The sequence below is a fragment of the Cupressus sempervirens genome, chromosome 1 (assembly GCF_028749045.1).
Source record: "Cupressus sempervirens isolate cs-2001-9-10 chromosome 1, ASM2874904v1, whole genome shotgun sequence".
Taxonomy (NCBI): domain Eukaryota; kingdom Viridiplantae; phylum Streptophyta; class Pinopsida; order Cupressales; family Cupressaceae; genus Cupressus; species Cupressus sempervirens.
Window position 1 is genome coordinate 793,185,735 of NC_143118.1, and position 26,527 is coordinate 793,212,261.

Here is a 26,527-nt window from a genome sequence, read left to right on the forward strand (position 1 = left end):
GTTTGTTTTCACCAGATTCTTACTACTCTAATTGTGTTGGTAAACATATTTTCAATCTTCTGAAAATGGGACACTAACATTTGGCTCTTGTGTAGGTTAAAATGGAATCTTCATCATCATCCATGGTAGTGAATAGATCACTTAAGCTAATAACGTTCAAGTCTTAGGGTGCGTCAAACAAGTCTCAATTCATGGACAAATACTTAGAAGTATGTGACATAGAATTAAGACACGTAGACTAGAACACATTATTGGTCCTATGAAACAAGCCACGAGAGAGGTTGGAGATGATCTCATCATTGATTTGGAGCAGTTGGTGAATGCAGCCTTGCATCTTGTGTTCATATAGTCCTTAAAGTTGTTCATAACACTGGCCCGCCATTATGTACCCAGGGAGAAAGTAATGAAATCATCACTAGAGAAAGTCTTGGATATCTTCTCAGATAAAATTGAAAAGGTCTTTCACCTACCTAACACAGATTAGTACTAGAACATAACTTATGATACAATAGACAAGTGGTGTCGAGAACACAAACAAGAGGCCAAAGGCTTGGTACAAGAGAAATACTTTATTCCCATACCCCTTCCTAACAAAAGAGCTAGAAAAGTGGACATGACCCAAGGATATATGGTAGATGACATTGGCTACTGTATAATCCTTCTAAGTAGAGCCATTGGGCTCCCCATGTTAGGTCATTTGGAAACATGGATGGTCCACTTCATAGAGACCATTAATTAGCAACAACCTAAATGAGAAGCTCATCCTAGTGAAATCATACCCTCAATTCTAAATGACTTCCTATGTTGTATATCTTCTAACAACAAGGACAAACAACCATCTAGGGTTGGTGAAGAGAGGGAGCATGCAGGATGATAACACATGGCCATACATAGTGTACCCCCAATTGGTGCGAAAGAAACTCTCATTCAAAAGACTAGAGTATAAATTGGTGAATGGCAATTTTATCTTTGCTATAATCTAGTTCCTTGAAGGGGATTGCACCAAGAAGTTGTCTATGGAAGTTGCCGCTAGAGTGGCACAAGTAGGTGCTCACTTCATTCAATTTATCATGTTTACCTATATCTGGGTAGTTGGAGCCCTCATGTTCCCTAAGAAGCTTCCTCACTATACATTAGATAGATTGATATTACTAGAGATAGCTAGGTAATTGGCCTCAGCCTATGATAGTCTATGGAAGCAACACAAGAAGACATGGGTGTGGTCGATCACCATTGGAGCTTTTGAGGAAAAGCAAAATAAAGATATAGCCACCTATGAAATTGAATGGGATCCTTATTTCGTGGATGATTATCCAATACTCACCCATACTTCAACATCATCGGGATGGTCTAACATATTGTAGGGAGGTAGTTCATACCCAATGTCATGATTAAAGATCATTGGATGAACATTGTAGATGACTATGATGTTCAAATCAAGAATTATTATAGGATGAGTTCACATCTTCTAGAGAAGGAAATCAACCTAATCACACCCTTGAAGGTATGGATTAAATAAAGTCCTGATGTGTTGAATCCTCTCTACAACAAGGACAAGATCTTTGAGTGTCCAATAATGAATGCAAAGATTGTCCCTAAGGAGAATAATGATGTTCAACACAAGGAAAGGCACGACATTTAGCTGGCAAAGGATTGGGTTAGTAATCCATTCTATTTGGAGACAATCCCTAATAAACCCACTGTACAGGCACCTACACAACCCAAGAAGGGTAAAGGAACGAAGGCCATAGTTCTGATATACCAATAAAATTCCCCTATGAGGCTAGAGATCTTGTCTAATCATGAGTAAAAAGTAGCATACTTTCATAGTGACAAGGTAAAGGTGAAGAAGAGGAAGAATGCTACTTAAGAGGAAGAAGCCCAACTAGAAGAGGCTTGGCCTGAAGAACCCCAAGCTCAACTTGAAGAAGCTCTAACTCAAACAAAAGCATCCCCATTAGTTCCAAAGAAGGCTAGAACTAAAAGGGTGGTGGTAGGATTGAAAATGAAGAAATTGAAAAAGAAGAGCACTTTGTCTCCTCAAATTCTAGAAACCATACCTAGCGGGGAGGAGAAAGAGAAAGGAAAGAGATTGAATATCTCTCTTTGAATAAGAGGACCCAGTTAGCAAGGGCCTCTAAAGAGGAGAGATGGAAGGATGCAACCCAAATGCCCCCATCTGTTTAGGAATAACTAATTCAACATGAAGAATCTAAAGACAAAGAAGATGAAGCCATCCCACTACCACTACTAATCAAAAAATTTGAAAGTCAAACAGTAGGAGGGGACAACTTCATGCAATTGCATATAGATGAGGTCTCAGAGGAGGGGAGATTATGAGAGAGAGAGAGAGAGAGAGAGAGAGAGAGAGAGAGAGAGAGAGATTTTAAAGTGGGGTTTTCGTTGCACAAAAATACTGCTCTTTCAATGTCTAATACAACTACTCAACTTATAGTAAATAGGAGGTGATTAAGCCCTTGTCACAAATCTCGAGGGGAGTGTTGATAGAATTTCTAACAATCTCCCCCTCAACATTACCTGAGGGTTATGAGGATTCAAACCTGTGACCAAGATCTAATACTAGTTGTTAGAGTGGGGTTTTTGTTGCACCAAAAGATCGATATTTTAATGCCTATTACAACCACTCAACTTATAGTACACAAGAGGTGGTTAAGCCCTTGTCACAAATCCAAAGGGGAGCACTGAAATAATTTCTAACACATTGTTAGTGGGGTTGTCATTGTACCAAAAGACCAATCTATTAATGATTGATACAACCACTCAATTTATAATACACAGGAGGTGGTTAAGCCCTTGTCACAAATCTTGAGGGAAGCGCTAACCATTTTTCTAATAATCTCCCCCTTAGCATTACTCGAGGGTTTGAGGATTCAAACCTATGACCAAACTCTGATACCACTTTTTAGAGTGGGGTTTCTATTGCACCAAAATACTAATCTATCAATGCCTGATACAACGACTCAACTTATAGTACATAGGAGGTAGTTAAGTCATTGTCGTGAATCTTGAGGGAAGCAGTAACCATTTTTCCAACGAATTCCACCTTTGTTAGAGTTAGGATCCTCTCCCTCAAGGAACATAATGGCTACCCTAGTAGTGGAAGCATTGAGAGTGGAGAAAACCCCAGAGGGGAGTGATAGGGGCAAAGGGCCAGGTGCAGAGATAACTTCATCATTAGGTCAATATATGTCTTCGATGTGTACTACTCCAATATGGTTAAAGCTAGAAGTATTCACCTGCCAAAGGAGGTACATGGAGTACATGAAGGTAGAAGGATTGGAGGCTTTGACAAAGGTGGTAAGAACTCCAATGCCCATTTAGGGTGATCTTAAGGAAGTGGCTTTTGTCATGAGGAACCAGAGCGAAGATCTAATAGCACATATTACTATTCCCCCTCATGTAGATATAGAGGATATAATCATTAAAAATTATCAATTGAAGGAGGTAATATTGGGGAAGGCCACCCAAGATACAACCAAAGTTTGGATTACCACTCGGACCTTAAACAAATATTTTGACAATTGGACCAAGCTGATGCAAAATTTTTGAATTAAGGAAGTAAAATGATTTTTTGTGTGAGTAGGCAAAGGAGGTAGTGGGCCCATTAGACCCTAACCATCTTGAGATTGCTTTATGTGCTTCCCTTGATAAACAAACTTTAACCACCAAATAAAGTGACTCATTTTTGGATGCATGCAAAAGATAGTGTCATAGTTTTGAAGATAAAGGGGGTATAGATTATTGAGTCAAAAAAGAATGCATTTCTTAGTATATAGAAGAATCTTTACTGGTTCGTTACAATAGTGGACCATGATTTTGGGTTAATGGATGAAGTGGCCACCTAGACCAATGACTTGGTATAGACACCTAAATATGATTACATAATTAAGTAATGTTATTTAGTTATCTGTGAGGGCATTATTGACTAAGTATTTAATATTTAATTAGTTTATGTCACCCCTAGTTAATTAATTTAATTAATTTTCTATACTCCAATTAATAATAAAATGACAACCTATAGTTTGATTGATTAATTAAACCCATTTTCCTCTATTAAATTGGATAATTGTACTAACTTATTTAATTTAAATCTCAACCATGGACTAAACCCCAAACCCAATCCTAACCCAAGAGCTCAAACCAAACCAAACCCATTCACCCATGCTAATCTATTTATTTTCTTAATTAACCTCACTTAATTACCCAATCCACTTGCCTTTACCTAACCCCTTAACTTATCTCCTAATCCACCCCCTAATCTAAGCCTAATCATTTGCACAACTTTATACATGGATTAAGAAATCTTCACCCAACCCAAAGTCCACCCTCAGGTCACATCTATCACATCCCCACCCAGATGCATTTAATGCTTTTATAGAGCATTCAAGACTTCTCACACATTCTCTTACAAGCCCACCCCCCAATAAATCCACCTTGTTCCCTCACATTCTCCAAAATGGTCATATTCCTCCATCCTCTCAAACTCACTCTCCCTTTCACAAGTGTCATCATCCCATTGGTCCCAAACAAACACAATCCATGTGCTTCCCTCTCCTTGTATCCTAGCCCTCCCTCACCAAATCCTCCATCTCTCATATTGGCCCTCCATTCCTCTACCCCTTGGCCTATAAATTGGACCCTTCCCCTCTCACAATTCATCCACCTTCATATGCAAACTCATAATGCTAATTTTAGAGCTCAAACACTATCAAAGTACCATTATCATGCCCATTTTCCTCCACAAATCCACACTTAAATCCATCACTCATCTCCATTTTAAAATCCATTGAAGCCTGAAGCATACTTGAGAAAACACCCATCATTGGACATATCAATAGGTCAAGGAGATCATCTTTAGAGCTTGCTATACTTGATTTGCATTCTCTTTTTTTTTTTTAATCTCTTTTTCATCTTATCATATATGTTTCCTTATTTTGTTTTGTTGAATGCTTAGGTTACTTTGTATTTCTTAAACTTAACATTCTATTGCATACATTTTGGCATGCCCAATGGGACCTCTCTCTTGGGCCATTCTCCTATCCTTTGCTTGGTTTTTCATCATTTTGAACTAACCAAATTATCTAACATTTTGTGTCTTTTGGCCTTTGTGTTATGTTTTTTTGACTTTGTTTGTAGGTTGTAGGTTTAAAGGAGATAAATTTTTTCCCAACCATTCAATCAACTTTTACACAACAAACACTAAAATCACCCAAAGTTAGCAATCCCATGGCTATGAGATTGAGACCTTAGACCAATTAGATTGCAAATTTGCACTCATGGGAATGCAATCTACAAACCCCCTCCATGTGGTAGATGGCCCTTTTCCTTCTCTATCCTCCTCCTCTCTCTCATTCCCATTTTTGTGGGACTACCTGTACGACCAAGTGGGAATGCTAGTATGTCTCGCAGGATTGCTCTATGTAAGCCATTTGGCATAACCTTAAAAACAAAATTTTGTAGTCAAACCCATGAGAACCTATCCTTGCAAGAACATGCCAAATAACCAATGAGAAAATTGTCAAGACGAGATCATACTGTAAGTATTTTTATTACTACCCACTATGTATTTTTCATTTTTTGTCCATAAGTTTTTGAACCTTATTCCCACATTGAGGGATTTCCTGTTGACTCCCGCGGGATTGCAGACCTTGTTGCTTATCTATCTTTTTGAGAAATGTGTAGGAGAGGAGATCAAAGTCCTTACCAGTTATGGTTTAAGTTTAACTCACATTTAATTTTGGGCATAAAATTAACCATTTAATCATGTCTTGAATGTCTCAAAGGGATTTTTCCATTGCTTGGATCTAAATACTTCATTTTGGGTACTAAAATCAACTAAACTTTATCTTGAATGCCTAAATTGATCAACAATATTTTCATGGAATGAATATTTAGGAATCAAAACAAACACTTCATTGTTTGGGCACTAAAATAAATCAAAACTCAATCTTGAGTGTCTAAATTAAAAGGAATTGTTGGTGTAAATACGTATTCACTATTTACACTTACTTAAGTTTACTTAGGTTAATGCATTATTTAATTAATTTGCATTATTTTATTTGTGAGACACTTAAGAGTTTGTACACTCTTGTGAGTTGTCATGTTGACATCACAAGGGTCCACACCTCTTTTAAGCACATGTTGTCTACAACACAGGAATCTTCTACACACATATGACACTTTTTCATTCTTATCCATTCATCTAGAATGTTGGATAAGGTACTTAGTTGTCTTATCTCCTACTTGTTTCTAGAGACAATCTAGATGCTGCCTAAGAGGCCTTTATATACAAGCACTCCTAGTGTGTTTGAATATCACATTCTGAACAGAGCAATGTATTTGAACATACTCTGATTAATTGATCATATCCTTGGTCTACACTTATGCTTGTGTTTGACTTCTTAGTTCCTAGGTGAATTTTACCCTTAGGCAAATTCTTACATGGTATCAGAGCATTTGGAGATTTTCTCATCACATAGCCATTTGAGACCATTATCTTGCTTCATCATCGTAGCCCGACTCTAGAGTATTGCAAAAATTGGGAGTGTCCAGCATTAGATCTGACCTCACCATTGCATTTGGACCGCTAATTTGGTGAAAATTGGCTATAAAGTTGCCTACCCTAGGTCAAAGTCAATTGTGAGGCAATTTTTTTTGCAAATCGGCACTCAAAGGACCAATTTGCAGCATTGGTATGATCATTTCAGATCTATACATTTAATTTTTAGATTTGTATTTTTTTCATCTACATCTCTACTAATTTTTTCAGACCTACATTATTTTTCAAAAAAAATTTGGCCATAGGGCCATAGGAGAGATTTTTTGTAGGTGAAGATTGGTGCTTGTTGGTGCAAATCAGATATTTGCATCACATTCAGAAGGTCCAAAAACCCCCAAATAAGATTTTGTTTCATCCAAATTGGACATTTGAGGCAAAATCTAGAGCCATTTTTTTTTTGGAGGTGCGACAGTGATTCAAAAAAATAATAGCAGCAACAATTTTCAAACAACGATATCTTCCTCATACGGACTCCTTTTTACAAACAATGTTTTTTTGTTTTGGGGTAGGATTTTGTGATCTACACATTGGTGTAGGTGGTTTGGGATCTCTATTTCTGAATTTTTTAGGAACTCCAAAATCTCAAATTTTGCCACTTAAAATGCTTGGTACAGGCTCATCCGGACTCCAAAACAAGTTCCATTTTTTTTGAAAGTGCATTTTTTTTGTCTAATTTCCAGATCTGCAATCACATTATAGGTTATATGGATAGAAAAACTACTTTTGAATATAGACCCTAAATTAACAAGTGGCTATCAAGTGCCTAAATCATTCATTAGGGGGGGTTTCTTTGATTTTATTTGATTCTTTGGGGGTTCATTGATTGATCTCATGGAGTCTTGTTAGATTTTTTAGTTTGGTATTAGACCACAGCTAACAACAAGGAACTATTACAAATGGAGGACTTTGATAATTGACCATCTAAGAGAACATTCAGGACTGCTTCCTTATCTCTATTCAATGCCACCACATCTTGATTGGACATATATTATCAAGCTTAATCAATTTCTGCATAAAAGTATGAGTAGGGAATCTTTTGGTCTTCTTACATTGGCACATTTTTCTTGTGATATTTGGTGGTATATTTGGGAAGCATATGGAGATCCATGTGATCCTCCATCTCTAGAGGACTTTCTACATCCAATCACTCCAGCTATGGTTTCTTCAACCTTAGATGAGATCATGCCTCCACCTCTTGTTGGTCCTACTGATCCTGTTCCAGCCATAGATGCTTTAGATTTAGTGCAGCAGGATACTTTATGTCTTCCTACTCTACCTTCATGCAAAGACTTCCTTTCAGATATTGCAGGCCTATTCATGGAGTCTTACATTAAAGATGTGGGAGACATTATTGATGACATCCGTCTTCTCTTTGAGGAAAATATTCCATCCTTTTCCATAGTGATAGATTCATGTACTTCAGCATTGCAGGGTACTCATGGTCTTCCAGGTGATGATTTCTTGCCAAACATTTCAGCTCTATTCTTGGAGTCACACACAACAACTATGGGAGACTTTTATGATGATTTCTCACTTCTCTTTGCTAAGGACAATTCTTCTATAGTTATTTCACATTCTCTACATGATCAATCCTTCCAAGTTGTGCAATTGTGGATTCTTATGTACAACATCTACAGGAGATCTCTTTCACATTTGAGAAGATTGTTGGTTTCCTGAAAAAAGGTTCTACCACACTCCTTATTCGATCTACACTTCTCTTCAGTAGTTTTGCAGGAAACCATCATCAGTAGTGATACAGGGACTTTTGGACAGGTTTCAGAGACACCAGTCATCATAGAGATTCCTTCTCTATATAAGGGACACATCTCATGAGTACCCTTTCCATTGTTTCTTCCAAAGGGGAGGAACATCATTCAGAGGTCATGGATCAACTTCTTCCTCGGAGCATTCCTCACTGATTGACACACTACTTTTAGGGGGGGGGACTATCTTGTCTCCTTCTTCTCCTTTTTGGGGGGGACTTTTTCCTCTTACAAAGTTTTATCCTTCTCACATTTCTTTCTTTTATATACTAGATGTATGTCATGATGGGGGGGTCTAGATTACTCCGTCCATCCATGCATCCCTTTTCATCTCTCTTTTTGGGGGAGGATTTTTCCCTCTTTCCCCACTTTATGAGAGATTTTTATTTTCATTATGTACATGGGTACCTAACATGGCCTAGTAGTTGAGACCCATCTTACATTTCATCCTAGTTTTGTGAACTTAAGTGCATTCCCCTAAGTTGCACTTAAGGGAGGGTGTTGGTGTAATTATGTATTCACTATTTACACTTACTTAAGTTTATTTAGGTTAATGCATTATTTAATTATTTTTCATTATTTTATTTGTGAAACACTTAGGAGTTTGTGCACTCTTGTGAGTTGTCATGTTGACATCACAAGGGTCTGCACCTATTTTAAGCACATGTTGTCTACAACACAAGAATCTTCCACACACATATGACACTTTTCCATTCTTATCCATACATATAGAATGTTGGATAAGGTACTTAGTTGTCTTATCTCCTAGTTGTTTCTAGAGACATTCTAGGTGCCTCTTGAGAGGCCTTTATATACAGGCACTCCTAGTGTGTTTGAATATTACATTCTGAACAGAGCAATGTATTTGAACATACTCTGATTAATCGATCATATCCATTTTTGGTCTATAGTTGTGGTTGTGTTTGAGTTCTTAGTTTATGGGTGAATTTTTCCCTTAGGAAAATTCTTACAAGAACAAATGCAATGAACACTTCATTTTGGATCTAATTCTTTTTTTCAAATAAAAAATTTTGAATTCATGAGTAAAATCAGATAATCCAATCTTAAATTCCCTAAAGTCAAATTTCTCTTATTCCCATCTCTTTTCCAAAAGCTTTCACACGTGATTTACTAAGTTGATCCAATTTCTTATGTTGACATACACTGTCAAGTTGGAATAACAAATACATGTTAATCACAAGTGTCTCAAATTATAGATATAAGATCTAAAAGTTTCAAATTTGGAAAATGAACCCAAGGGTTTTGTGTGTTTCAAATATGTTTTTTTCAACACATCTTTGAGCTATCTTTTATTTCTTTGCAAAGTATATCCATTTAAATATGTGGTGCATGTACCAAAAGTTGTTAGCAAGATCATTCGCAACCTAGGAGTGCTTCTAGAGAGGACTATCCTTTGGGAAGTGCATCCCCATTGAAGGACAACCTCAAACCAATAAATAATCTGACAAGTATAGAAATAAGGTGCTAAAAAAACTCTCACCTTATATTCACACAAGTTCATGCGATGTGTTTCTAATGGTAGTCTAAGGTAGGAAAGCTTTCATATAATTTTAGCATGGTCAGAATAGACTCTTAAGTGGGTCACGCACATAACAACCATTTGGGAGGACTCCAAAAATCTTATTATGAACCAATTAGTGGCCACTCTTTTATCCTTGGTATGTTACTCATGGTGCAAGAGAATATAAGGCTTCTTTGAAGTTACCTAACATATGTGTTTTCCCTAGTAGAGAAATAAGGCTACTTGGATTTCATCCCCAAGAGTCATTTTCGTTATAGAAGGGGGACTTCCATATGTCATACCTTGAAGGATCTTTGGCATATAGCATTGTCAATTGAATCTTGTATCAACTTACCTCTTAGATTAAGAGGGAAATATCAAAATAGATCCATAAAACATCAAAATGGGCTCCTCCTAATAGACCTAATAAGTAACATATTGAAGCCAATTTGACCTTTGGGATAAAATGTTCTTGAACTATATATTTTTTGACTAGGCCATGTGAATTTTTTTTGTAAAAACATACACATTGATTCTGTCAAAGTCCTTTTGCTAAAGAGATCACTTGTTTTTCTTTCTCAAAGTCACTTTGACCTTTGAGAGATTTCTTGCTCACCAATCCCATCTACTATTAGAGAGTCTTACCCTTTTTTTCTGAAAGGTTTTTAGAAATTCCATTCGCAACAACCCTAGGCCTTATTTTTTCCATTTTAACTTTTGCTTCAACCAAAAGTACTTAATATCTTGAGAATACCACTTTCTTAAACTCATTTGATATCTAAAAATTCATGTTTTCCAACCTAAGTAAAAGTCATGCTTAGTGTAGTCATTTCCTTGAACCAAAAGTTGAGGATAATCCATAGCATATAAGTGGAAATCTCATGTCATATCAACCAAAAACCAAGTTCAAAAAGGTGAAACTCAAACAACAAGCAATGTATAGAGAAATAGAAGTAGAGCGTAAGAAACACACACCCAATCCAAGACTTTCTAGACTTGACAGAATTGATAAAGAAGGTATTGATGTAGCCCTACAAACAATGTGGGATCACAAAGTTCAAAAAATAACCCTTAGGTGTGGACTTAATCATAGCCTTATCAACAATACAAGTTACAACCACTTTGATTAGGATACAAAAGAGTCATCTTATAGGTTGTCATCCCTTTCAGGCATACTTAGATCCATCATCTTCATAGTATGTTTTTAAAATCCTTACCCAATCAATCATAATCCAATCACATCCTAGATCAAAATCTCCCATCACCTTCATCATCCTTAAGTACTTGATGTTACTTTGTTATAGTTGTGTATCCTACATCCTACATTTATCACATCATTATGTCTATCCCTTTGATCATGCATCATCTAGGGTAGTCTATCCTTGTCACTTGTGTCCCTCATCACCTTGAGCTAGAGTTTGGGCTCCACATTTGATCATCACGCATCTTCCAAAGGGTCATTTGTCTATCCTAAAGTTGATAGGATCACCATATCTTGAGCTTACACATAGGATAACCTCTCTTTTACTTTGGCATAGAATCATTGTTCCTTTATATCCCTTTGGAATCACATCCTTAGAAATAGGATCTTTCATCACCCTTTTGCATCACCAGATGTCATTCTTTTACATTTGTCACACATCTCTAGATCCTAGAAAATCCTTGCATTATAGGTTAAACACAATGTCATCTTTAGGAAGCTTAGAAAACACCCCTTGCATCTTGCACTCATTATCATACCACCTTGCCTCTCATCCTTAAGAGCATTATCATTTCATACCACCTACCACATGTCAAAACAAGAATAAAAGGAAGAAGAAAGACATGAACCCTAATCTTAGTGGTGGCTTGACTGACACACAACTGGAACCAATAGCCTCTGTGACCACACATGACCCATCTCATCAGAATCCAGAAGACTTGGGACCCTCACCATCATGCTTAGACATATTTATGAATGAACCTTGGCATGTGACCCTTGTCAATGTCATTATTGATAGACCCAAAGACACCAACATGGCCATCTTTCAAAGAGACAATACTGGTGTGTTTGGATTTTGGATAACACTAACACCAATAGGAAGAGAAGACCCTTGACATCTTCTTTATGGCATGTTTCCACTACCTATAGACCCTAATGACCCCCTTTCTAATCCTAACATACCACAAGACATAGGCCCAATCACAGGGTCAACTCAAATTGTTTCCCCCATCCCACATAACAACCAACCTACCATGGCATAATCAAAACTCTATACAACACCCTAGCAACCCATCATCACACATCCAATGTATGCAGGCATTTCTACCACCACTATTTCTACCACACAATCTGCATCTATCCCACTCAATATTGTAAGACCTTCCACCTCTCAAATTTGTGCTTTCACATCATACTTACCCTTAAGAAGTGCTTCCAACTCATTCTAGTAGGACACCTAATTAGTAACTCAGTTCACTACAAGAATGCTTCCAACATGGCCTAACAACCATCCCCTTATCACCTCTAATATCAACACTAATTTATATGCTTCCACCAAAAATATTGCTACTTCATTTCCACTTGGCCCTTGGATCTTTACACAATCATAGGGATAGGTCACAAGGCTCCCAACTAGAAATCCTTTCATGCAAACTTATAAGTGCAACAACCACCACCATCACAAGTCAGTCCACTGTCATCAATCATCAACGATTTTTTCATTCCACCTATAGGAAGAAGCCAACCAGTGTTGTGATATGGAGCCTAATCAAACTTGGAGGTTTATTCGGTGTGGTTTTCTCCCCATATTATTTCTACGAGGGTTTTGGGGTAGCACTATTATGAGGTCCTGGGGTAGCATCCCAGGTGCACTCCCTATCATAGTATAGGGTGAGGTCAAGGGGCAATGCCCTCATGAGGGTTTTGGGGGGCAATGCCCCTGAAGCCAAAAAATGACCTTATATTGTAAAAGGTGTCTGCTATTATTTTTTTATTATTCTACCTCTAATTTTTTAAGAGAGAAAAAGCTTGTATAAAAAGGCTTAGGTTTAGGAATTTTTTCATAATATGTAATGCAAAAATTGGTTCTTGGGGTGTTATTGAGCTGTAAGGGATTACAGATTGTAATAAGGTTGTAATCACTGGATCATAATAATATTGGACTTATTTTTGGTGGACATAGCCCAAAGATTGGGTGAACCACATTAAATCTCAGTGTCTTGTGTTCTCTTTTATGCGATCTATTATTTTCTAATATTGGTTATATTTGCATGTAATTGTTATTTCTGTTTGAGGTTAATCCTAACAAGTGGTATCAGATCCAGATGCTCCTCATTTTTTTTTTAGCTAGATCATCATCATTTGTTTTAGTGATCCCTTGCAAGAAGGTCTCACGGTTGAGTGAGAGTGATGGTAGATGAGGGTAAGCTGAGGGTTGAAAAGTTTAATGGCTAGAACTTTCAGTTATGGAAGATGCAAATGGGAGACTATCTTTATTAGAAGGATTTATGGAAGCTATTGGGGGGAAAAACTAAAAACCAAGGAAATATGACAAATGACAACTAAGATCTTTTAGATAGAAAGGCACTTGGAAGCATTCGATTATTCTTGGCACTATCAATGAAATTTAACATTACAAAAGAGAAGACGATAGAAGAGTTGATGGAAACCCCAGCAAAATTGTATGAAAAGCCCTCCACTTCAAATAAGGTATTTCTCATGAAGTGTTTATTTAATATGAAAATGGAAAAAGTTGGATCTGGTGTGGATCATTTAAATGAGTTTAATACTGTTACTAGTTAGCTATTTTCTATGGGTATTAATTTTGGTGAAGAAATTAGGGCTCTCTTGATTTTGTGTTCTTTGCTTGAAAGTTGGAATCATTTGGAAATGGTTATGAGTAATTCTATTTTTGGATATAATACCCTAAAATATGATGATGTGATCGATGTTATTTTGAGTGAGGAAACTCATAGGAAAACCTTAGGTGGATCTACATCAGGAAGTGCTTTGAATGCACAAAGTAGAGGCAAAATGATAGAGAGGAAATAATTCTAGAAATCATGAGAAATCAAGAGGAAAGTCAAAGGGGAAGAGGTCTCAATCTAGAGGATTGAGAGATTACTAGTACTATGGTAAAATAGGGCATAAGAATAAATATTGTTGGACTCAAAACAACAATGAAGGAGATAAACTAGAAGGGAATAAGGAGGCAAATATGGTAAGTAACAAATCTGAACAGGATGTTTTTCTTCTGTCTTTAGAAAGTGTTGATGATTTATGAGTTTTAGATTTTAGTGCTTCATTTCATGCTACACCTCATAGAGGTTATTTTATTGATTATGTCCTAGGGGATTTTGGGCATGTTTATTTGGGGGATAATGAACCTTGTCAAATTATTGGAAAGGAAAAATTTAAGATTAAGTTGTAGAATGAGAATCACTAGCTACTACATGAGGTAAGACATGTTCCAAGGCTAAGGAGGAATTTAATTTCAATAGGGAAACTTGATGATGAGGGTTGTGTACTTACTTTTAATGATAAAAATTGGAAGGTTTCAAAAAGTTCCCTTGTAGTAGCAAAAGGTTTAAAAGTAGGCATCTTATATCTTTGCACAGGTCATATTGTTCCTTCTACTTTGATTGTTTCAAAGAAAATTGAATGTTTAAGAACAGTTACTGCAGTTGAGCAGGGAGAACAAATAGCTGCTATAGATTTTGATACAACATTGTGGCACAACAGACTTGGGCACATGAGTGAGAAAGGTATGAAAGTACTTCATTCAAAGAAATTTTTACCAGGTCTAAAATGTGTTAATATGTATTTCTGTGAAAGTTGTGAATGGAAAACAAAACAGAGTGAATTTTGTGAAGACTGGGAAGGAAAATAAAAGTGAAAAATTAAAGCTTGTGCATATAGATGTATAGGGACTAGCTCAGGTATCTTCCCTTGGTGGCTCTCATTATTATGTTACATTTATTGATGATATAACTAGAAAAGTATGGGTTTACTTCCTTAGACAGAAATATGATACATTTCAAACTTTTAAGAAATGGAAATGCTTGGTTGAAAATGAGACTGGTAAGAAATTAAAATGTCTAAGATCTAATAATGGTGGTGAGTATTACAGTCATGAATTTGAATATTATTGCTCCACTAATGGTATTCGTAGATAGAAAACTATTCCAAGGACTCCATAGGAAAATGGAGTGGCTGAATGAATGAACAAGACTATAATTGAGTGTGCAAGAAGCATGAGGTTGTATGTTGGGTTTCCCTTAAACATGTGGGCAGAGGCTGTCAATATTGTTGTATACTTGATTAATAGAGGCCCCTCTACTCTTTTGGGTGGTGGTATTCTAGAGGAAGCATGGACTAGTAATAAGGTGAGTTATTCTTTTCTCAAAACCTTTGGTTGTGAAGCATTTGCTCATATAGATTCTAAAAATATAACCAAGCTGGAAGCTAAGTCAAATAAATGTGTATTTGTTGGATACAACATTAATGAATTTGGTTATAGGTTTTGGGATTTTGCAAATGATAAAATTGTAAGAAGTAGGGATGTCATATTCAATGAGAAAATGTTGTACAAAGATCTATTGTAGCAACATGAGAAGAAAGAAGATGATTATGTTATGCTAGATGATACTCAAAAAGTTGATGTTCCAGTAACTCCTCATGATCTACAACAACCAAAACAACAAATACCACAGACACCAATGAATGTTAGATGACCAACAAGGCCAAGTAGACCTCTAAAAAGATTTTCTCTTTCTTTGTATTCTATTTTACTTATTGATGTTGGTGAATCAAAATGTTATGATGAAGTTGTGAAGGTGGATACTAAGATTAAGTCAGAGTCTGCAATGAAAGAAGAAATGGACTCTTTGTTGAAAAATAAGACATGGGATTTATGCAAGATGTCTACGGGTAAAAAGCCTTTACAAAATAAATGGGTTTATAGGTTAAAAAAAGAGGATGGAGATAAGAAAATATTTAAAGCCAAGTTAGTTGTAAAAGGATTTGCATAGAAAAAGAGCATTGATTGTGATGAGATATTCTCTCCTGTTGTTAAAATGATTTCTATTTGCATTGTTTAAAGTATTGTGGCTACTAAAGATTTGCATTTGGAGTAGCTTGATGTTAAAACAACCTTTCTTCATGGTTATTTGGATGAAGAGATATATGGCACAACCATAGGGATTTGAGGTCAAGGGTAAGGAGAATTTAGTGTGAAAATTGAAGAAAAGTTTATATGGTTTGAAGGAAGCACCTCAACAATGGTATCTGAAATTTGATAGGTTTATGCATGAGCACAAGGATAAATTTAGTGGCTAATATTTTCCAATTGGCTAATCTCACTCATTGGGGACCTCATATTTGGCTAATGTTTTGCACTTTTGGGGTGTCTATATCGCCTACACTTTACTAAAATTGGGTCCCATGCTTAGGCTAATCACCAATAATAATACAAAAGTATTTATATTTTAGAGATGACTTTGCCAATAGAATCTAATTTTTTTATGTAGTAAATTAAATATTTTCACCTACAATTTTCAATGCTTGTCTTAATTGATGGTCATATTTGGTAATATTTGGTAAAAATTTAATTTAGACTACATATTAAGTATTTATATTTGACATATGTCTCTATTCTAAAGAATTTTCACGAAATTTTTTATCCTTTCTCACTTTGCCACAAAATAGATTTGATTGGGGACACGTGTCTTTACTTTCGGAACTTTCTTTAAAAGTTGGTATTCTTTTGAAAATTTGGGTTGAAATAGGATTTAGGTAATTGATTTAGGATCATCCAATTTAGTACAAAATAATAGGGGTGCTTCTTCTGAACCACCATTCAATATTTTGGAGGAAAACTGCAATGATAAAAGTGGGCTAAATTTAACCTCAAAGTTTGATAATTAATTAGGCTCCATATAATAATAGTAATAATGATCATAAAATCATTTTTTCTAGGCATGTGTACTTTTTTCCATGATTTTAATCAAATATGAAAGATTTACCAGGATTTTATAGAATTTTCATATGATTGAAAAATAATTGCCAATAAAATAAAATAAATTCTTGCTTAAAAATAAAAATTTGCCAATAGAAATTAACTCTTTCCCCTTGAACTAATGTCCAATTTGCCAAAATTTTATACTTTTTTTTTAAAGGGGAGTTTCTTAAAGTTATCCCTACATGAGCATGGATATAGCAGGTGTCACTTAGATCATTGTGTTTACTTTAAGAGGTTGGATGATGACAACTACATTATTTTATATTTATATGTTGATGATATGCTTGTGGGTGGGTCTAACATGGATCACATTAAGGGGCTGAAATGCCAATTACCACATGCATTTGCTATGAAGGATTTGGGGCAGCAAAATAAATCCTTGGTATGAAGATTTGCAGAGATAGGAAGAACAAGAAATTAACTTTATCTTAGGCTGATTATATTGAGAAGGTGTTTGAATGTTTCTCTATGGAGAATGCTAAAGTTGTTAGCACACCTTTACCTAGTCATTTGAAGTTGACTAAGGAAATGTGTCCCAAAACACAAGATGAGGAGGATAATATGTCTAAAGTACCTTATGCTTCATCTATAGGAAGCTTGATGTATGCTATGGTATGTACTAGGAAAATTATTGCACATGTAGTGGGAGTCATTAGTAGGTATATGATTCATCCAAGAATTGAGAATTGGAATGCAGTTAAATGGATTCTTAGATATTTGAGAGGAACATCTAGTAAACTTTTACACTTTGGGGGTTCTACTACTGATTTACAAAGATATGTTGACTCGGATTTGGTAGGAGATATTGATACCAGGTAGAGTACTACAAGTTATGTATTTTCTATTGGTGTGGCAGTAGTGAGCTAGATTTCTAGGTTGTAGAAGGTTAATGCTTTATCCACTACAGAGGTAGAGTATGTTGCTACTACAGAGGTAGCCAAGGGGATGATATGGTTTTAGTTCTTGGAATAATTGGGACACCCTCAGAAGGATAATTATTTTTTACAGATAGTCAAAGTGCCATTCATCTTGCAAATAATTAAGCTCTACATTCAAAGACAAAACACATACAATTGTGGTACCATTTCATTCAGTCAGTTTTGGATGATGGATAGTTTAAGCTAGATAAGATACATATAGATGAAAATCTAGTGGACATGTTTACAAAGGTAGTAACAAGGATATTCTGTTGGTCTTCTTGACTAAACAAAATGAAAAAACAATAGAGTCCAGGGTGGTTTGATATATTCCAGTGGGAGTTACAGGTTTAACAGTGCTATGATTAGTCTCCAAGCGAGAGGTTATTGTTGTCGAGTTTGATCAGTCTCCAAGTGGGAGATTATTGTGATATGCAGTTGAATTAGAATCAAAGGTTTATTTGGCATGGTTTTCTCCCCATATTATTTTGTACAAGGGTTTGGGGGTAGTTCCCCCAAGACAAGCTCAAGGGGCAGTGCCCCTGCAGGGTCTTGGGGTAGTGCCCTAGGTGCGCTCCTTGTCATAGTAGAAGGTAGAGTCGAGGGGCAATGTCCCCGCAGGGGTTTTGTGGGGCAATGCCCCCAAAGCCAAAAAATGACCTTATAATGTAAAAGGTGTCAACTATTATTTTTCTATTATTCTACCCCTAATTTAGTAAGTGAGAAAAAGCTTGTATAAAAAGGGTTAAGGTTAGGGATTTTTTCATAATGTGTGGTGTGAAATTGGTTCTTTTGATGGTATTGAGTTGTAAGGGATTACAGATTGTAATTAGGTTGTAATCACTGGATCATAATAATATTGGAATTTCTATTGGTGGACATAGCCTAGGGATTGGGTGAACCACGTTAAATCTTGATGTCTTGTGTTCTCTTTTATGTGATCTATTATTTTTTGATATTGGTTATATTTGCATGTATTTATTATTTATGTTTGAGGTTAATCCTAACAAGAGTTCCATAGTGATAAAAACCAACAATAGGGAGAGTCCCCCACCAATTATGTGGCACCCCGCAACACCCAGTCACCCTCTCAAGCAAGTACACATCCATCCTACATCGAGAAAAATGTGGCTTCCCAAAACATAGCACCGACATATCAACCACCACCCCCACAAAATGTGTTGCAACATCACCAATATGTATAAGCACCCACACATAACTGTATGTTCAGACAATGATCCCATGATTATCTTCCACAACAAAACCCATAGTACCAACAATAGTTCACCCAACAAGTGCCACAGTATACTCAACCACCACCACAACAACCTTTGACTCCCATCCTAGTTGTAGGTCAATATACATTCCACCCACCATATTACACTTATCAAAACCTTTTGTACTCATTCACTCCATTAGATATACATGCCCTACATTAGGGGCACTAGGATTGGGGGCACCACCTACAACACATAAACCTAGAATGGGAAGAGATAAAGAATGCCTTGAAAGAACTCAAAGATACAATTAGCTCTAAAACCTTCAAGTTTGAGAATTTATACCCATATCCATTTGATAGGTTTTAACAATGACACCCTTTCCCAAATGCTTCAAAATCCCCAAATTTAACAAATTCAAGTAGAAGAGAGATCCAGTTACATGTGTAAAGGAATTTTATATGCATTGTCAAAAGGTAACCTACAATGACATGTTTCTCATGCATCTCTTCCCCAAAATCTTGGTAGGACCATCTCTTAGATGGTTCTATTGGATACCCTATGGCACTATCAACACATTTGCAGATCTTTCAAAGGCCTTTGTAGTATAATATGCTCACCTTGTCAAAACTAAGTTGTCAATAGTTGACTTAGTCCACACCAACCATAAGGGGGGGAAAATCCTTTCTAACTACCTATAGAGATGAAAAACTCTCACAACCTGAATCTCTTGCAAACTACCAGAGTGATACCTTGTTTAAATGTTCATCTGTAATGTGCACCCTAAACTCATGTACTACATGGTCATGAATTTCCTACAAACATAGAAGGTCATCAAGGAGAAAGGCATGGGCCTCAAGAAAGGACTCATTAATGATGGAATCATAAATATTTACAAGGAAAACACCCAAGAACAAGGCCAATCAAATGAAAACCCATGTTATTGGGACAAGAACAAGAACATAGTAATAGATGGTGCCATAGATATATGACAAGTCTATGTTGCTGGCATAAAATCCAATAAATCAGACATCCCTTTATCAACAACCTTTCCAACAACAACCACCATATCAAAAATCAAACACATATTATCAATAACCATATCAACAACCACAACAAAAATATCAATAAAGAGCACAAACACCACCCAGCAAGCACCAACAAATCAAATGAATGCTATCAATATTGCCACTAGGAAAAAACCACAAGTGCATAACAAAACCAATAGAGTTCACACACCCATAGGGGAACCACTTGATATCATCTTTGAAAAATTGGTAAAGAACAACCTTATAGTCTATCTACAGATACAACCATTATATGAAAACCAACCTAAAGCTCCATGGTATAGAGAAAATGAGTTCCACAATTTTCACTGTGTCAAAGGACTCTCCAGCGTGAAGTGTATCCAACTCAAGGATTATTTGCAAGACCTCATTGACTGCAAGGACATCACAGTAGGAGGAAAAACCTCTCCCAATGTAGGGATGCTAATATATAAGAATTCATTTCCACAAAATGACAACATAAATATAGGCAAAGCACCCACCTAGAACAACAATTCCAAGAACAAAAATAATATAAAACAACACCCAACCCAAACAAGGTGATGGTTATGACAAAGCACAATATTATACCTTGACTACAATAGTCTTATTGGATGTATATCCTAGGTTGAGCCTTCCAATAGTTTTCTAAATCTCCAGGGCTTGTATAACCAATGTATTGTCATAAATCGAAGGACTCAACTCAATATAGCAAGTGCATCTACTCCTCCTCCCCTGGGAGCATGGTCTAAAATTTATGGAACACCTTGGGAATGTGCCAAGCCAAATCTCCATCTTGGATCCCCTTTGTACTAGCTCACTCCATAAGGAGTTCCTTAATGACACACTCCATGAATCTTGTGTCCCCATGAATATCAATGTGATTGAATTCCCAAATCTAGTGGAGCACTTATTCGCTCCCTGTGCCTAATCTTGTAAACCATAAGACATCCATGAAGGTGAGCTAGATCACACCCTCCCACTTTGTATAATTTTTATCATTTTTGACTTATAGTAAAAAGGGTCATGATAGATAATGGGCCAGCCCTAAACTTGTGTATGTTGGAATTCATCAAAAAAGATATCATGGACAAAATCATTACCATCAAGGCCTATGACAATCTAGACAGGACATTAGAGGGAAATAACTTGTTTCTAATAAGATTTGGCCTTCTCACTCAAGAAACAATATGTCACATGGTTGATCTTAACCTTCTATTCAAAATCCTCCTCGGTCGATCTTGGATTCATATAATGAAGGCCGTTTCATCCACATACCATCAGTGTATCAAAATTTTGCATATAGGTACTGAGATTACCATTCACAAAAATCTTGAACCCTTTGCATAGTTTCATGCATTGGAAGCATCCTATCCCCATCATAATCATTGTTTGAAGATCGAGTTTGACACTTCCATTGTTGAATCTTCTAGCACTTGTCATGAACAAACACCATCCTTGACTCTTCACTCTCCACCATAAAGATCAACCACCAAGGTTGTGGTGAATATAGCCTAACATATACATTTGATGTTGGATCCTTGCTCCTTGATCCACATACTCAAGGCCACCCATCACATCAATTTCCAACAAAAGATTCAACACCATAGCACAAACAAGTTGAGTCATCCACTTTTGTCACAAATGGAATCCTAAATTAACAAGAGATGGCCCTAGATATTGAATACCCAGTTATACAAAGAACCACCTCCTAAAGACAAAGGAATCTATGATTACCTCAAATAAAAATATCCCAAATCATGTCTACTTGCAACTAAACAATGATATTATTAAGGAGGCAGGTTAGGTCAAGAGGAATTTGGCATTAAGGTAGCAGTAGAAGCATATAAAGGAGTGAAAAATAAATTCCTCTTTGGACTCCCCACAACTTGAGGCCCTAGTAATGATGGCCATGCCTTCTTGAACATCCAAGGCAAACTCATAAGGTTGAAGAAATCCCTAAGGAAGTTGAAAATAAAGCCTATAATGATATTCATGATCACGACATTTCCCTAGGAAACTCTAAGAAATGATCACCTTCGAGTTCTTGCATAAAAATTTGTCTCATGTAAGTGCACTTTCCATGGCTATACAATTTAATGAGTTGTGAGACATCATATGGTTTTCATTGTTTCCTTTGATGGTTGTATCAGTTGAGTTGAGGATGTGTTTCTCATTATTTCATTGGTTTCTTACTCGATGCTCTTGAATATTTAATTCACAAAAGTGTTGTTGCTTTGACTTATGTCCATTATGGATTTCATTTTCAACAATTTCCTTTGATTTTTTGTCATCCTAACTCTATTATTTTCATTTGAACATGTGGTTAGAATAGGAATTGATATGTTTTCATTGATAAAACTTGTATTCATCATTAAAACTTGAAAGTACAAAAATACATTGGTTTGTGGTTGCATTTCTTTAGAGTTTTGAAGATTAAAGATACCAACAAAGGCCTCCTTGTGAACATTCACATTTATATTCAATTGAGCTACCCAGTGGGTTAAAAAAAAACATCCAAAACCTTGGAGTTGGTTAAATTGATATTCTTTTCAAGAGAGAAATTTGTAAGGGCTTATGCCATTGACATCGTGCAAAAAGATCACTCAACACCATGAATCATGTGTTTTTCTTCAAAATCGTAAATGTTGTTGCAAGGATGCTTTATCTAAAAAGCCATATAGAACTCATCAGGTACTAATATAGTTAGATCAAATAATGAATGTGTTTCTAACCACTTGGAAAACCTTAGGGCTCTACTACATGCCCATCTAGGCATACATCAACCAAGCTGGAGGCAGTCAATTCATAAGCACTACAACATTTGCTATACTACAATACATGGGCAACATTGATATTGTTTCTTTAATGATACCTAATTTGCATTCAAATTCAATAGTAACATGAAAAGCTTTATTAAATTTATTATTTAAATTCTAATTTTTAATTACTATAAAGACTATAACAACAAATATACACCAGTACACGGCACTTGTTTTCTTGTCATCCTCCATAGGGAAGGTATTCTTATTTTATTTTTATTCCTAAAGGTGCTTGTGTCGTGGATTTCAACATGACTCCATAACTTCAATGTGGAGGTTTTCTTTTCTCAAGAGCATTGCAAAGTCTTTAGATTTGCCTTCTTGTGTAGATTTGGAGTAGGATTATGTTTTAATAACCCTTTAGAGAAAAATGGGCTTAGATTTTTTTTGAAAATTTTTCATTTTTGAAAACTTTCTATTTTTGAAAATTTTCCATTTTTGAAAAGTTTTTGTTTTCAAAAAATTTTATGATTTCATAAAGTTTCTATTTTCAAAAAATTTCCATTTTCTAAATTATTTATTTTCAAAAATTTTCAAGTTTTAAAAACTCTCTATTTTAGGAAGCTTTCTATTATAATTTTTTTGGAAACCCTCCAGATCCTAAATTTCCCTAAAAAATTATTTTTGGTTTTTCACTCATAACTTGAGCATACTGTCTCAACATCAAGAAAATTATACATTGTTGAAAAGTTGGTCCCAACACCTATCATCTCATGATGGTGTTTTTAGAAAATTTGACTTCTCAGAACTACTACATGCCATTGATGTCAACCTTCATATTTTCACCTCTAGGGCCATAAATTGTGCAAACATACTCTTCTTTTTTACTACTTTGCATATACAAAAAGGTCTTAGAGTCCTCTATTGAGATCTATAGTCACTTCTTCTAATTTGTAATCTAGGTATAGTTTATTTAAATTTTTATGTTTTTACAACCTATTGAATTACTTGGACATTTTAGCACTTGAAAGGGGTCTATTTAGATTGGATGATTTTTTTAAATTACTCTATATCATTTATATCTAGCACTTTGCCATATTTGAATATTTTGAGAATCTTTTTCATGCACTTTTCTATTTATAGATACATTAAGACAACCTGTAACTCTTGTGTATGGGTTTTTTAGAATTTTGTACACACTTTGTACACACTTTATTATAAAGTATTAAGGGGGGTTGTGTAGTGTCTTTTGTTTTCCCATGACATGTTTGTCTAGTGAGTGTGCCTCCATGACAATATTGAATCCTCTAGGGATTCTTATCTCATGCTTGTGTACTTTGGATGCATACCCCTTTTAAGTTTCAATTACTTTCTTATAAAAAGTCATATTCTCCTTCATCCATTACTTAGTTACATATATATTTAGTGGACTTTTTATTCCTCTCTCTTTTCAGCATTATTAGGGTTTCTATTGTTGGTGCTAATGCTTCCTTGTTTTCATTTCAGAGTGAGCTACATCTCAATGTATTTTCCTATGTAGTAGTTGGATATAGCAAATGTATTTTGATGATTTTTTTACCATATAGAAATTCTTGCATTCTAGTTCATGGAGGCAAGTATCCTTTATAGAACAATTCTTTTAACTATTGGTATATGTATTTTTTACTAGAAGTTTACTCTTGCTTGGCTAAGTAGTGTTCTTAGGGTCACCTATGTAGATTCATATACCATTTGTATCTTCAAATGATAGATGTTTTTCTTTGTTTTTCATATGTTCATTGTTTAAGTAGTATCATTGAAAGGACTCATGCAAATTATTGTCTTCTTGATTATTATTATCATCTTTGTTAGATAAATTTCTTTATTCAATACTATAGTAGTTATCATTCAAAATTTGTCTAGAACTTCTTCGAGTGTCAAGGATGATCTTCATGTTCCTAATTTTTTGTGACATTTTCTTGGAGGCTTCTTAGTCCTTCCTTTTGTATTTCATATTTCTATCATGTAGTGCATATCTCACTTTTGGAGATGTTTATCTTAAGTTCACTTAGCTGAGCCAAATTTAGTTTAGTTTAGTCTAGTTGAACTTTAGTTTGCATGTCTACCTCTAGTTTGTTAATTTTATTATAAGTTAGTTTTTGCATATTTTTAGAAGTATTGTTTATTATAAAATAAATTGATCTCTTCATTATAATTCATTCGACAAATATAATATTGAATTTTGTAATCTTTACATGTTAGATCATGCATATTTGTTGCATTGTGCACATTTGCATATGTTTCATTGCACACTCTCAAGAACATTCTTATGCATAGTTGATCACATAATTGTATAAGCATGTCTAGCTTAAGTTCACTTAGCTGAGCCAAATTTAGTTTAGCTTAGTATAGTTTGACTTTAGTTTGCATGTCTACCTCTAGTTTGTTAGTTTTATTATAAGTTAGTATTTAAACATTTTTAGAACTATTATTTATTATAAAATAAAAAAATTTCTTTATTATAATTCATCCCGCAAACATAATATTACATTTTTTAATCTTTTCTTCTTGAAAATGTAGTAATTATTTTATGGTTTTCCTCATTGTGGAAATCTATCATATTTTGTTGTTTGATCTTGGAGATGCTTGTGTTGTAAATTCCAACATGGCCCCATTGATTCAATGAGGTATAAGACAATCATAATTTAAAAACTATAATTCCTAAAAATTGATGATACCAAAACTTTACAATTGAAACTATTAAAAAAGAAAAGAAAAGTTTAATATCTTTGAACTATTAAAAAATTAAAATAAAACCTATGAATTATTTGATTCTCAAAATCTCCTAAATGAATTTAGTCATTTATTTTTAACATTTCATCTACAATACTACAAAATTAAAATAAAAAATAAAAATTCCATTTTGTTTTTATAAAAGATGTCTATTTGTAGACATGAAGTTTTTATTTACAGATTAAAATTAATTGAATGTCAATGAAAAATATGTCCAACTATTTGTTAATAGTGAAAGACATGAAGACTCCAAATATTGCACAAAAATATATTGTATATTCCTTGTGAGTTATTTCTCTTATTGCATTGAATGAACACACAAACACTTCCAAATCTCTCACAATAATTTAAACTACAAAAGCAAAAGATTTTTTTTGAAGGGTCAAAACAAGACATTTGTCTATAATAAGAAAAGAGGAACAAAAAAAAAATTCAAAGCTTCAAAACAAATAACACAATGTGGTTATAATAGTTATTAAGTGACCATTTCTTGATCACAATGTAATCAACATTCAACCATGACTATTCACAATATACGAGGAGTCACTCTTGCAAAAAAATCTATAATTATTGATCACCCATATTTTAGCCTTACATGATGTTGTTATAGGTGATACCTATATGGTACACATGATATTTTTATATATGAACTTGACACTACCACATAAATTTTGATGGATGGTGTACATAACACACAACCAAGGTGTCCCTAGAAGAAGATTATAAGTAAGAGTAAAGGCATGCAAGAGTATCAAGAATGGAATAGATAGGTGTAGATAAAGAAACATATGATCTATCGTGATAGGCAAGATTATAATTCCCAATGATTTTGGAACAAAATCCATGAATATGAAGAGAATTTGGTTTAGTAAGAGAAGTATCCAAATAAATTTTATGCAATAATTCAATGCTACAAACATTAAGACTAGATACATTATTATCCAAGG